Source organism: Ovis canadensis, chromosome 14, assembly GCF_042477335.2.
Source record: "Ovis canadensis isolate MfBH-ARS-UI-01 breed Bighorn chromosome 14, ARS-UI_OviCan_v2, whole genome shotgun sequence".
Taxonomy (NCBI): Eukaryota; Metazoa; Chordata; class Mammalia; order Artiodactyla; family Bovidae; genus Ovis; species Ovis canadensis.
The window spans coordinates 6,266,978-6,279,110 of NC_091258.1; positions in this window are offsets into that span (position 1 = coordinate 6,266,978).

Below are 12,133 nucleotides of genomic sequence, written 5' to 3' on the forward strand. Positions count from 1 at the left end.
GGGGCCGAAGACCTTGTGTGGAGTCGGGGCCGGAACCTGAGGATTCCTCTCCAGTGCTGACATGGATCTTGGGGTACTTCTGGTGTCTCCCCAGGGGAGTCAGTCCTCGTCTCGAATGCGGGCATGCACTTGCGCTTTCCTCCAGAGCGGTAGCAGCATTGTCACGCAGTCCGCTGCGTGGATCAAAGGATCTATGGTTTTCCCTCGAGTCTTTCCCACGAGGCTTTCCCACGAGGCTTTCCCACAGGGCTGTCCCACGTGCACACGTGGTGGGAGTCGATCCTCGGCTTGAACGTCAAGGCAGTGCAGGGAAAACAGGTTCCTCTGGAATGGACTGACACATCTGGGGGACTCTTGGAATGGTGTCACGACCCTGGAGTTCCTCTCGCCTTTCCTGTGGAGAGCGCCTCCTCTTGAGATGCGACGGGAACGCCGGGAATTCTTTCCCTACGAAACAGGGAAAGGATCCCTCATCTCGAGCTAGGAGGCGGAAATGGGGCTCCCCTGGATGTGTGCGGGACACCACGTGCTTCCTCTCGAGTGGAGACGGGTATGTCGGGGAACTTCTTGAGTTGCAGCAAGGGTGTGAAGGACCCTTTGGAAGTTCCAGTGGTTAGATGTGATTGGCCTCGAGAAGCCTCATTGGAAATAGGCCTCATCTCGCCTGGAGGGCAAAACCTCCTGGATTTTCTCGAGTTGCAGCAGGTGCTCTCGACTTACGACGGGGACCTCAGGGACCCGCTCTGGTGGCCTCAGGAAAGGCCGGTCCCCATGCGAGTTCCTCGGGGGCCTCTCGGGATTTCCCCCCCACGATGCCGGGGCCTAAGACCTTGTGTGGAGTCGGGGCCGGAACCTGAGGATTCCTCTCCAGTGCTGACATGGATCTTGGGGTACGTCTGGAGTCTCCCCAGGGGAGTCAGTCCTCGTCTCGAATGCGGGCATGCACTTGTGCTTTCCTCCAGAGCGGTAGCAGCAGTGTCACGCAGTCCGCCGCGTGGATCAAAGGATCTATGGTTTTCCCTCGAGTCTTTCCCACGAGGCTTTCCCAGGAGGCTTTCCCACAGGGCTGTCCCACGTGCACACGTGGTGGGAGTCGATCCTCGGCTTGAACGTCAAGGCAGTGCAGGGAAAACAGGTTCCTCTGGAATGGACTGACACATCTGGGGGACTCTTGGAATGGTGTCACGACCCTGGAGTTCCTCTCGCCTTTCCTGTGGAGAGCGCCTCCTCTTGAGATGCGACGGGAACGCCGGGAATTCTTTCCCTACGAAACAGGGAAAGGATCCCTCATCTCGAGCTAGGAGGCGGAAACGGGGCTCCCCTGGATGTGTGCGGGACCCCACGTGCTTCCTCTCGAGTGGAGACGGGTATGTCGGGGAACTTCTTGAGTTGCAGCAAAGGTGTGAAGGACCCTTTGGAAGTTCCAGTGGTTAGATGTGATTGGCCTCGAGAAGCCTCAGCGGAAATGGGCCTCATCTCACCTGGAGGGCAAAACCTCCTGGATTTTATAGAGTTGCGGCAGGTGCTCTCGACTTACGACGGGGACCTCAGGGACCCGCTCTGGTGGCCTCAGGAAAGGCCAGTCCCCATGCGAGTTCCTCGGGGGCCTCTCGGGATTCCTCTCCCGTCGATGCCGGGGCCTAAGACCTTGTGTGGAGTCGGGGCCGGAACCTGAGGATTCCTCTCCAGTGCTGACATGGATCTTGGGGTACTTCTGGAGTCTCCCCAGGGGAGTCAGTCCTCGTCTCGAATGCGGGCATGCACTTGCGCTTTCCTCCAGAGCGGTAGCAGCAGTGTCACGCAGTCCGCCGCGTGGATCAAAGGATCTATGGTTTTCCCTCGAGTCTTTCCCACGAGGCTTTCCCACGAGGCTTTCCCACAGGGCTGTCCCACGTGCACACGTGGTGGGAGTCGATCCTCGGCTTGAACGTCAAGGCAGTGCAGGGAAAACAAGTTCCTCTGGAATGGACTGACACATCTGGGGGACTCTTGGAATGGTGGCACGACCCTGGAGTTCCTCTCGCCTTTCCTGTGGAGAGCGCCTCCTCTTGAGATGCGACGGGAACGCCGGGAATTCTTAGCCTACGAAACAGGGAAAGGATCCCTCATCTTCAGCTAGGAGACGGAAACGGGGCTCCCCTGGATGTGTGCGGGACACCACGTGCTTCCTCTCGAGTGGAGACGGGTATGTCGGGGAACCTCTTGAATTGCAGCAAGGGTGTGAAGGACCCTTTGGAAGTTCCAGTGGTTAGATGTGATTGGCCTCGAGAAGCCTCAGCGGAAATGGGCCTCATCGCGCCTGGAGGGCAAAACCTCCTGGATTTTCTCGAGTTGCGGCAGGTGCTCTCGACTTACGATGGGGATATCAGGGACCCGCTCTGGTGGCCTCAGGAAAGGCCAGTCCCCATGCGAGTTCCTCGGGGGCCTCTCGGGATTCCTCTCCCGTCGATGCCGGGGCCTAAGACCTTGTGTGGAGTCGGGGCCGGAACCTGAGGATTCCTCTCCAGTGCTGACATGGATCTTGGGGTACTTCTGGTGTCTCCCCAGGGGAGTCAGTCCTCGTCTCGAATGCGGGCATGCACTTGCGCTTTCCTCCAGAGCGGTAGCAGCATTGTCACGCAGTCCGCCGCGTGGATCAAAGGATCTATGGTTTTCCCTCGAGTCTTTCCCACGAGGCTTTCCCACGAGGCTTTCCCACAGGGCTGTCCCACGTGCACACGTGGTGGGAGTCGATCCTCGGCTTGAACGTCAAGGCAGTGCAGGGAAAACAGGTTCCTCTGGAATGGACTGACACATCTGGGGGACTCTTGGAATGGTGGCATGACCCTGGAGTTCCTCTCGCCTTTCCTGTGGAGAGCGCCTCCTCTTGAGATGCGACGGGAACGCCGGGAATTCTTTCCCTACGAAACAGGGAAAGGATCCCTCATCTCGAGCTAGGAGGCGGAAATGGGGCTCCCCTTTATGTGTGCGGGACACCACGTGCTTCCTCTCGAGTGCAGACGGGTATGTCGGGGAACTTCTTGAGTTGCAGCAAGGGTGTGAAGGACCCTTTGGAAGTTCCAGTGGTTAGATGTGATTGGCCTCGAGAAGCCTCAGCGGAAATATGCCTCATCTCGCCTGGAGGGCAAAACCTCCTGGATTTTCTCGAGTTGCAGCAGGTGCTCTCAACTTACGACGGGGACCTCAGGGACCCGCTCTGGTGGCCTCAGGAAAGGCCAGTCCCCATGCGAGTTCCTCGGGGGCCTCTCGGGATTTCTCTCCCGTCAATGCCGGGGCCTAAGACCTTGTGTGGAGTCGGGGCCGGAACCTGAGGATTCCTCTCCAGTGCTGACATGGATCTTGGGGTACTTCTGGAGTCTCCCCAGGGGAGTCAGTCCTCGTCTCGAATGCGGGCATGCACTTGCGCTTTCCTCCAGAGCGGTAGCAGCAGTGTCACGCAGTCCGCCGCGTGGATCAAAGGATCTATGGTTTTCCCTCGAGTCTTTCCCACGAGGCTTTCCCAGGAGGCTTTCCCACAGGGCTGTCCCACGTGCACACGTGGTGGGAGTCGATCCTCGGCTTGAACGTCAAGGCAGTGCAGGGAAAACAGGTTCCTCTGGAATGGACTGACACATCTGGGGGACTCTTGGAATCGTGGCACGACCCTGGAGTTCCTCTCGCCTTTCCTGTGGAGAGCGCCTCCTCTTGAGATGCGACGGGAACGCCGGGAATTCTTTCCCTACGAAACAGGGAAAGGATCCCTCATCTCGAGCTAGGAGGCGGAAACGGGGCTCCCCTGGATGTGTGCGGGACCCCACGTGCTTCCTCTCGAGTGGAGACGGGTATGTCGGGGAACTTCTTGAGTTGCAGCAAAGGTGTGAAGGACCCTTTGGAAGTTCCAGTGGTTAGATGTGATTGGCCTCGAGAAGCCTCAGCGGAAATGGGCCTCATCTCACCTGGAGGGCAAAACCTCCTGGATTTTCTCGAGTTGCGGCAGGTGCTCTCGACTTACGACGGGGACCTCAGGGACCCGCTCTGGTGGCCTCAGGAAAGGCCAGTCCCCATGCGAGTTCCTCGGGGGCCTCTCGGGATTCCTCTCCCGTCGATGCCGGGGCCTAAGACCTTGTGTGGAGTCGGGGCCGGAACCTGAGGATTCCTCTCCAGTGCTGACATGGATTTTGGGGTACTTCTGGAGTCTCCCCAGGGGAGTCAGTCCTCGTCTCGAATGCGGGCATGCACTTGCGCTTTCCTCCAGAGCGGTAGCAGCAGTGTCACGCAGTCCGCCGCGTGGATCAAAGGATCTATGGTTTTCCCTCGAGTCTTTCCCACGAGGCTTTCCCACGAGGCTTTCCCACAGGGCTGTCCCACGTGCACACGTGGTGGGAGTCGATCCTCGGCTTGAACGTCAAGGCAGTGCAGGGAAAACAGGTTCCTCTGAAATGGACTGACACATCTGGGGGACTCTTGGAATGGTGGCACGACCCTGGAGTTCCTCTCGCCTTTCCTGTGGAGAGCGCCTCCTCTTGAGATGCGACGGGAACGCCGGGAATTCTTAGCCTACGAAACAGGGAAAGGATCCCTCATCTTCAGCTAGGAGACGGAAACGGGGCTCCCCTGGATGTGTGCGGGACACCACGTGCTTCCTCTCGAGTGGAGACGGGTATGTCGGGGAACCTCTTGAATTGCAGCAAGGGTGTGAAGGACCCTTTGGAAGTTCCAGTGGTTAGATGTGATTGGCCTCGAGAAGCCTCAGCGGAAATGGGCCTCATCTCGCCTGGAGGGCAAAACCTCCTGGATTTTCTCGAGTTGCGGCAGGTGCTCTCAACTTACGATGGGGATCTCAGGAACCCGCTCTGGTGGCCTCAGGAAAGGCCAGTCCCCATGCGAGTTCCTCGGGGGCCTCTCGGGATTCCTCTCCCGTCGATGCCGGGGCCTAAGACCTTGTGTGGAGTCGGGGCCGGAACCTGAGGATTCCTCTCCAGTGCTGACATGGATCTTGGGGTACTTCTGGTGTCTCCCCAGGGGAGTCAGTCCTCGTCTCGAATGCGGGCATGCACTTGCGCTTTCCTCCAGAGCGGTAGCAGCATTGTCACGCAGTCCGCCGCGTGGATCAAAGGATCTATGGTTTTCCCTCGAGTCTTTCCCACGAGGCTTTCCCACGAGGCTTTCCCACAGGGCTGTCCCACGTGCACACGTGGTGGGAGTCGATCCTCGGCTTGAACGTCAAGGCAGTGCAGGGAAAACAGGTTCCTCTGGAATGGACTGACACATCTGGGGGACTCTTGGAATGGTGGCACGACCCTGGAGTTCCTCTCGCCTTTCCTGTGGAGAGCGCCTCCTCTTGAGATGCGACGGGAACGCCGGGAATTCTTTCCCTACGAAACAGGGAAAGGATCCCTCATCTCGAGCTAGGAGGCGGAAATGGGGCTCCCCTGGATGTGTGCGGGACACCACGTGCTTCGCTCGAGTGCAGACGGGTATGTCGGAGAACTTCTTGAGTTGCAGCAAGGGTGTGAAGGACCCTTTGGAAGTTCCAGTGGTTAGATGTGATTGGCCTCGAGAAGCCTCAGCGGAAATAGGCCTCATCTCGCCTGGAGGGCAAAACCTCCTGGATTTTCTCGAGTTGCAGCAGGTGCTCTCGACTTACGACGGGGACCTCAGGGACCCGCTCTGGTGGCCTCAGGAAAGGCCAGTCCCCATGCGAGTTCCTCGGGGGCCTCTCGGGATTTCTCTCCCGTCGATGCCGGGGCCTAAGACCTTGTGTGGAGTCGGGGCCGGAACCTGAGGATTCCTCTCCAGTGCTGACATGGATCTTGGGGTACTTCTGGAGTCTCCCCAGGGGAGTCAGTCCTCGTCTCGAATGCGGGCATGCACTTGCGCTTTCCTCCAGAGCGGTAGCAGCAGTGTCACGCAGTCCGCCGCGTGGATCAAAGGATCTATGGTTTTCCCTCGAGTCTTTCCCACGAGGCTTTCCCAGGAGGCTTTCCCACAGGGCTGTCCCACGTGCACACGTGGTGGGAGTCGATCCTCGGCTTGAACGTCAAGGCAGTGCAGGGAAAACAGGTTCCTCTGGAATGGACTGACACATCTGGCGGACTCTTGGAATGGTGTCACGACCCTGGAGTTCCTCTCGCCTTTCCTGTGGAGAGCGCCTCCTCTTGAGATGCGACGGGAACGCCGGGAATTCTTTCCCTACGAAACTGGGAAAGGATCCCTCATCTCGAGCTAGGAGGCGGAAACGGGGCTCCCCTGGATGTGTGCGGGACCCCACGTGCTTCCTCTCGAGTGGAGACGGGTATGTCGGGGAACTTCTTGAGTTGCAGCAAAGGTATGAAGGACCATTTGGAAGTTCCAGTGGTTAGATGTGATTGGCCTCGAGAAGCCTCAGCGGAAATGGGCCTCATCTCACCTGGAGGGCAAAACCTCCTGGATTTTATAGAGTTGCGGCAGGTGCTCTCGACTTACGACGGGGACCTCAGGGAACCGCTCTGGTGGCCTCAGGAAAGGCCAGTCCCCATGCGAGTTCCTCGGGGGCCTCTCGGGATTCCTCTCCCGTCGATGCCGGTGCCTAAGACCTTGTGTGGAGTCGGGGCCGGAACCTGAGGATTCCTCTCCAGTGCTGACATGGATCTTGGGGTACTTCTGGAGTCTCCCCAGGGGAGTCAGTCCTCGTCTCGAATGCGGGCATTCACATGCGCTTTCCTCCAGAGCGGTAGCAGCAGTGTCACGCAGTCCGCCGCGTGGATCAAAGGATCTATGGTTTTCCCTCGAGTCTTTCCCACGAGGCTTTCCCACAGGGCTGTCCCACCTGCACACGTTGTGGGAGTCGATCCTCGGCTTGAACGTCAAGGCAGTGCAGGGAAAACAGGTTCCTCTGGAATGGACTGACACATCTGGGGGACTCTTGGAATGGTGGCACGACCCTGGAGTTCCTCTCCTTTCCTGTGGAGAGCGCCTCCTCTTGAGATGCGACGGGCACGCCGGGAATTCTTTCCCTACGAAACAGGGAAAGGATCCCTCATCTCGAGCTAGGAGGCGGAAATGGGGCTCCCCTGGATGTGTGCGGGACACCACGTGCTTCCTCTCGAGTGGAGACGGGTATGTCGGGGAACTTCTTGAGTTGCAGCAAGGGTGTGAAGGACCCTTTGGAAGTTCCAGTGGTTAGATGTGATTGGCCTCGAGAAGCCTCAGCGGAAATGGGCCTCATCTCGCCTGGAGGGCAAAACCTCCTGGATTTTCTCGAGTTGCGGCAGGTGCTCTCGACTTACGACGGGGACCTCAGGGACCCGCTCTGGTGGCCTCAGGAAAGGCCAGTCCCCATGCGAGTTCCTCGGGGGCGTCTCGGGATTCCTCTCCCGTCGATGCCGGGGCCTAAGACCTTGTGTGGAGTCGGGGCCGGAACCTGAGGATTCCGCTTCAGTGCTGACATGGATCTTGGGGTACTTCTGGAGTCTCCCCAGGGGAGTCAGTCCTCGTCTCGAATGCGGGCATGCACTTGCGCTTTCCTCCAGAGCGGTAGCAGCAGTGTCACGCAGTCCGCCACGTGGATCAACGGATCTATGTTTTTCCCTCGAGTCTTTCCCACGAGGCTTTCCCACGAGGCTTTCCCACAGGGCTGTCCCACGTGCACACGTGGTGGGAGTCGATCCTCGGCTTGAACGTCAAGGCAGTGCAGGGAAAACAGGTTCCTCTGGAATGGACTGACACATCTGGGGGACTCTTGGAATGGTGTCACGACCCTGGAGTTCCTCTCGCCTTTCCTGTGGAGAGCGCCTCCTCTTGAGATGCGACGGGAATGCCGGGAATTCTTTCCCTTCGAAACAGGGAAAGGATCCCTCATCTCGAGCTAGGAGGCGGAAACGGGGCTCCCCTGGATGTGTGCGGGACACCACGTGCTTCCTCTCGAGTGCAGACGGGTATGTCGGGGAACTTCTTGAGTTGCAGCAAGGGTGTGAAGGACCCTTTGGAAGTTCCAGTGGTTAGATGTGATTGGCCTCGAGAAGCCTCAGCGGAAATTGGCCTCATCTCCCCTGGAGGGCAAAACCTCCTGGATTTTCTCGAGTTGCGGCAGGTGCTCTCGACTTACGACGGGGACCTCAGGGACCCGCTCTGGTGGCCTCAGGAAAGGCCAGTCCCCATGCGAGTTCCTCTGGGGCCTCTCGGGATTCCTCTCCCGTCGATGCCGGGGCCTAAGACCTTGTGTGGAGTCGGGGCCGGAACCTGAGGATTCCTCTCCAGTGCTGACATGGATCTTGGGGTACTTCTGGAGTCTCCCCAGGGGAGTCAGTCCTCGTCTCGAATGCGGGCATGCACTTGCGCTTTCCTCCAGAGCGGTAGCAGCAGTGTCACGCAGTCCGCCGCGTGGATCAAAGGATCTATGGTTTTCCCTCGAGTCTTTCCCACGAGGCTTTCCCACGAGGCTTTCCCACAGGGCTGTCCCACGTGCACACGTGGTGGGAGTCGATCCTCGGCTTGAACGTCAAGGCAGTGCAGGGAAAACAGGTTCCTCTGGAATGGACTGACACATCTGGGGGACTCTTGGAATCATGGCACGACCCTGGAGTTCCTCTCGCCTTTCCTGTGGAGAGCGCCTCCTCTTGAGATGCGACGGGAACGCCGGGAATTCTTTCCCTACGAAACAGGGAAAGGATCCCTCATCTCGAGCTAGGAGGCGGAAACGGGGCTCCCCTGGATGTGTGCGGGACCCCACGTGCTTCCTCTCGAGTGGAGACGGGTATGTCGGGGAACTTCTTGAGTTGCAGCAAAGGTGTGAAGGACCCTTTGGAAGTTCCAGTGGTTAGATGTGATTGGCCTCGAGAAGCCTCAGCGGAAATGGGCCTCATCTCACCTGGAGGGCAAAACCTCCTGGATTTTATAGAGTTGCGGCAGGTGCTCTCGACTTACGACGGGGACCTCAGGGACCCGCTCTGGTGGCCTCAGGAAAGGCCAGTCCCCATGCGAGTTCCTCGGGGGCCTCTCGGGATTCCTCTCCCGTCGATGCCGGGGCCTAAGACCTTGTGTGGAGTCGGGGCCGGAACCTGAGGATTCCTCTCCAGTGCTGACATGGATCTTGGGGTACTTCTGGAGTCTCCCCAGGGGAGTCAGTCCTCGTCTCGAATGCGGGCATGCACTTGCGCTTTCCTCCAGAGCGGTAGCAGCAGTGTCACGCAGTCCGCCGCGTGGATCAAAGGATCTATGGTTTTCCCTCGAGTCTTTCCCACGAGGCTTTCCCACGAGGCTTTCCCACAGGGCTGTCCCACGTGCACACGTGGTGGGAGTCGATCCTCGGCTTGAACGTCAAGGCAGTGCAGGGAAAACAGGTTCCTCTGAAATGGACTGACACATCTGGGGGACTCTTGGAATGGTGGCACGACCCTGGAGTTCCTCTCGCCTTTCCTGTGGAGAGCGCCTCCTCTTGAGATGCGACGGGAACGCCGGGAATTCTTAGCCTACGAAACAGGGAAAGGATCCCTCATCTTCAGCTAGGAGACGGAAACGGGGCTCCCCTGGATGTGTGCGGGACACCACGTGCTTTCTCTCGAGTGGAGACGGGTATGTCGGGGAACCTCTTGAATTGCAGCAAGGGTGTCAAGGACCCTTTGGAAGTTCCAGTGGTTAGATGTGATTGGCCTCGAGAAGCCTCAGCGGAAATGGGCCTCATCGCGCCTGGAGGGCAAAACCGCCTGGATTTTCTCGAGTTGCGGCAGGTGCTCTCGACTTACGATGGGGATCTCAGGGACCCGCTCTGGTGGCCTCAGGAAAGGCCAGTCCCCATGCGAGTTCCTCTGGGGCCTCTCGGGATTCCTCTCCCGTCGATGCCGGGGCCTAAGACCTTGTGTGGAGTCGGGGCCGGAACCTGAGGATTCCTCTCCAGTGCTGACATGGATCTTGGGGTACTTCTGGAGTCTCCCCAGGGGAGTCAGTCCTCGTCTCGAATGCGGGCATGCACTTGCGCTTTCCTCCAGAGCGGTAGCAGCAGTGTCACGCAGTCCGCCGCGTGGATCAAAGGATCTATGGTTTTCCCTCGAGTCTTTCCCACGAGGCTTTCCCACGAGGCTTTCCCACAGGGCTGTCCCACGTGCACACGTGGTGGGAGTCGATCCTCGGCTTGAACGTCAAGGCAGTGCAGGGAAAACAGGTTCCTCTGGAATGGACTGACACATCTGGGGGACTCTTGGAATCATGGCACGACCCTGGAGTTCCTCTCGCCTTTCCTGTGGAGAGCGCCTCCTCTTGAGATGCGACCGGAACGCCGGGAATTCTTTCCCTACGAAACAGGGAAAGGATCCCTCATCTCGAGCTAGGAGGCGGAAACGGGGCTCCCCTGGATGTGTGCGGGACCCCACGTGCTTCCTCTCGAGTGGAGACGGGTATGTCGGGGAACTTCTTGAGTTGCAGCAAAGGTGTGAAGGACCCTTTGGAAGTTCCAGTGGTTAGATGTGATTGGCCTCGAGAAGCCTCAGCGGAAATGGGCCTCATCTCACCTGGAGGGCAAAACCTCCTGGATTTTATAGAGTTGCGGCAGGTGCTCTCGACTTACGACGGGGACCTCAGGGACCCGCTCTGGTGGCCTCAGGAAAGGCCAGTCCCCATGCGAGTTCCTCGGGGGCCTCTCGGGATTCCTCTCCCGTCGATGCCGGGGCCTAAGACCTTGTGTGGAGTCGGGGCCGGAACCTGAGGATTCCTCTCCAGTGCTGACATGGATCTTGGGGTACTTCTGGAGTCTCCCCAGGGGAGTCAGTCCTCGTCTCGAATGCGGGCATGCACTTGCGCTTTCCTCCAGAGCGGTAGCAGCAGTGTCACGCAGTCCGCCGCGTGGATCAAAGGATCTATGGTTTTCCCTCGAGTCTTTCCCACGAGGCTTTCCCACGAGGCTTTCCCACAGGGCTGTCCCACGTGCACACGTGGTGGGAGTCGATCCTCGGCTTGAACGTCAAGGCAGTGCAGGGAAAACAGGTTCCTCTGAAATGGACTGACACATCTGGGGGACTCTTGGAATGGTGGCACGACCCTGGAGTTCCTCTCGCCTTTCCTGTGGAGAGCGCCTCCTCTTGAGATGCGACGGGAACGCCGGGAATTCTTAGCCTACGAAACAGGGAAAGGATCCCTCATCTTCAGCTAGGAGACGGAAACGGGGCTCCCCTGGATGTGTGCGGGACACCACGTGCTTCCTCTCGAGTGGAGACGGGTATGTCGGGGAACCTCTTGAATTGCAGCAAGGGTGTGAAGGACCCTTTGGAAGTTCCAGTGGTTAGATGTGATTGGCCTCGAGAAGCCTCAGCGGAAATGGGCCTCATCGCGCCTGGAGGGCAAAACCGCCTGGATTTTCTCGAGTTGCGGCAGGTGCTCTCGACTTACGATGGGGATCTCAGGGACCCGCTCTGGTGGCCTCAGGAAAGGCCAGTCCCCATGCGAGTTCCTCGGGGGCCTCTCGGGATTCCTCTCCCGGCGATGCCGGGGCCTAAGACCTTGTGTGGAGTCGGGGCCGGAACCTGAGGATTCCTCTCCAGTGCTGACATGGATCTTGGGGTACTTCTGGTGTCTCCCCAGGGGAGTCAGTCCTCGTCTCGAATGCGGGCATGCACTTGCGCTTTCCTCCAGAGCGGTAGCAGCATTGTCACGCAGTCCGCCGCGTGGATCAAAGGATCTATGGTTTTCCCTCGAGTCTTTCCCACGAGGCTTTCCCACGAGGCTTTCCCACAGGGCTGTCCCACGTGCACACGTGGTGGGAGTCGATCCTCGGCTTGAACGTCAAGGCAGTGCAGGGAAAACAGGTTCCTCTGGAATGGACTGACACATCTGGGGGACTCTTGGAATGGTGGCACGACCCTGGAGTTCCTCTCGCCTTTCCTGTGGAGAGCGCCTCCTCTTGAGATGCGACGGGAACGCCGGGAATTCTTTCCCTACGAAACAGGGAAAGGATCCCTCATCTCGAGCTAGGAGGCGGAAATGGGGCTCCCCTGGATGTGTGCGGGACACCACGTGCTTCCTCTCGAGTGCAGACGGGTATGTCGGGGAACTTCTTGAGTTGCAGCAAGGGTGTGAAGGACCCTTTGGAAGTTCCAGTGGTTAGATGTGATTGGCCTCGAGAAGCCTCAGCGGAAATAGGCCTCATCTCGCCTGGAGGGCAAAACCTCCTGGATTTTCTCGAGTT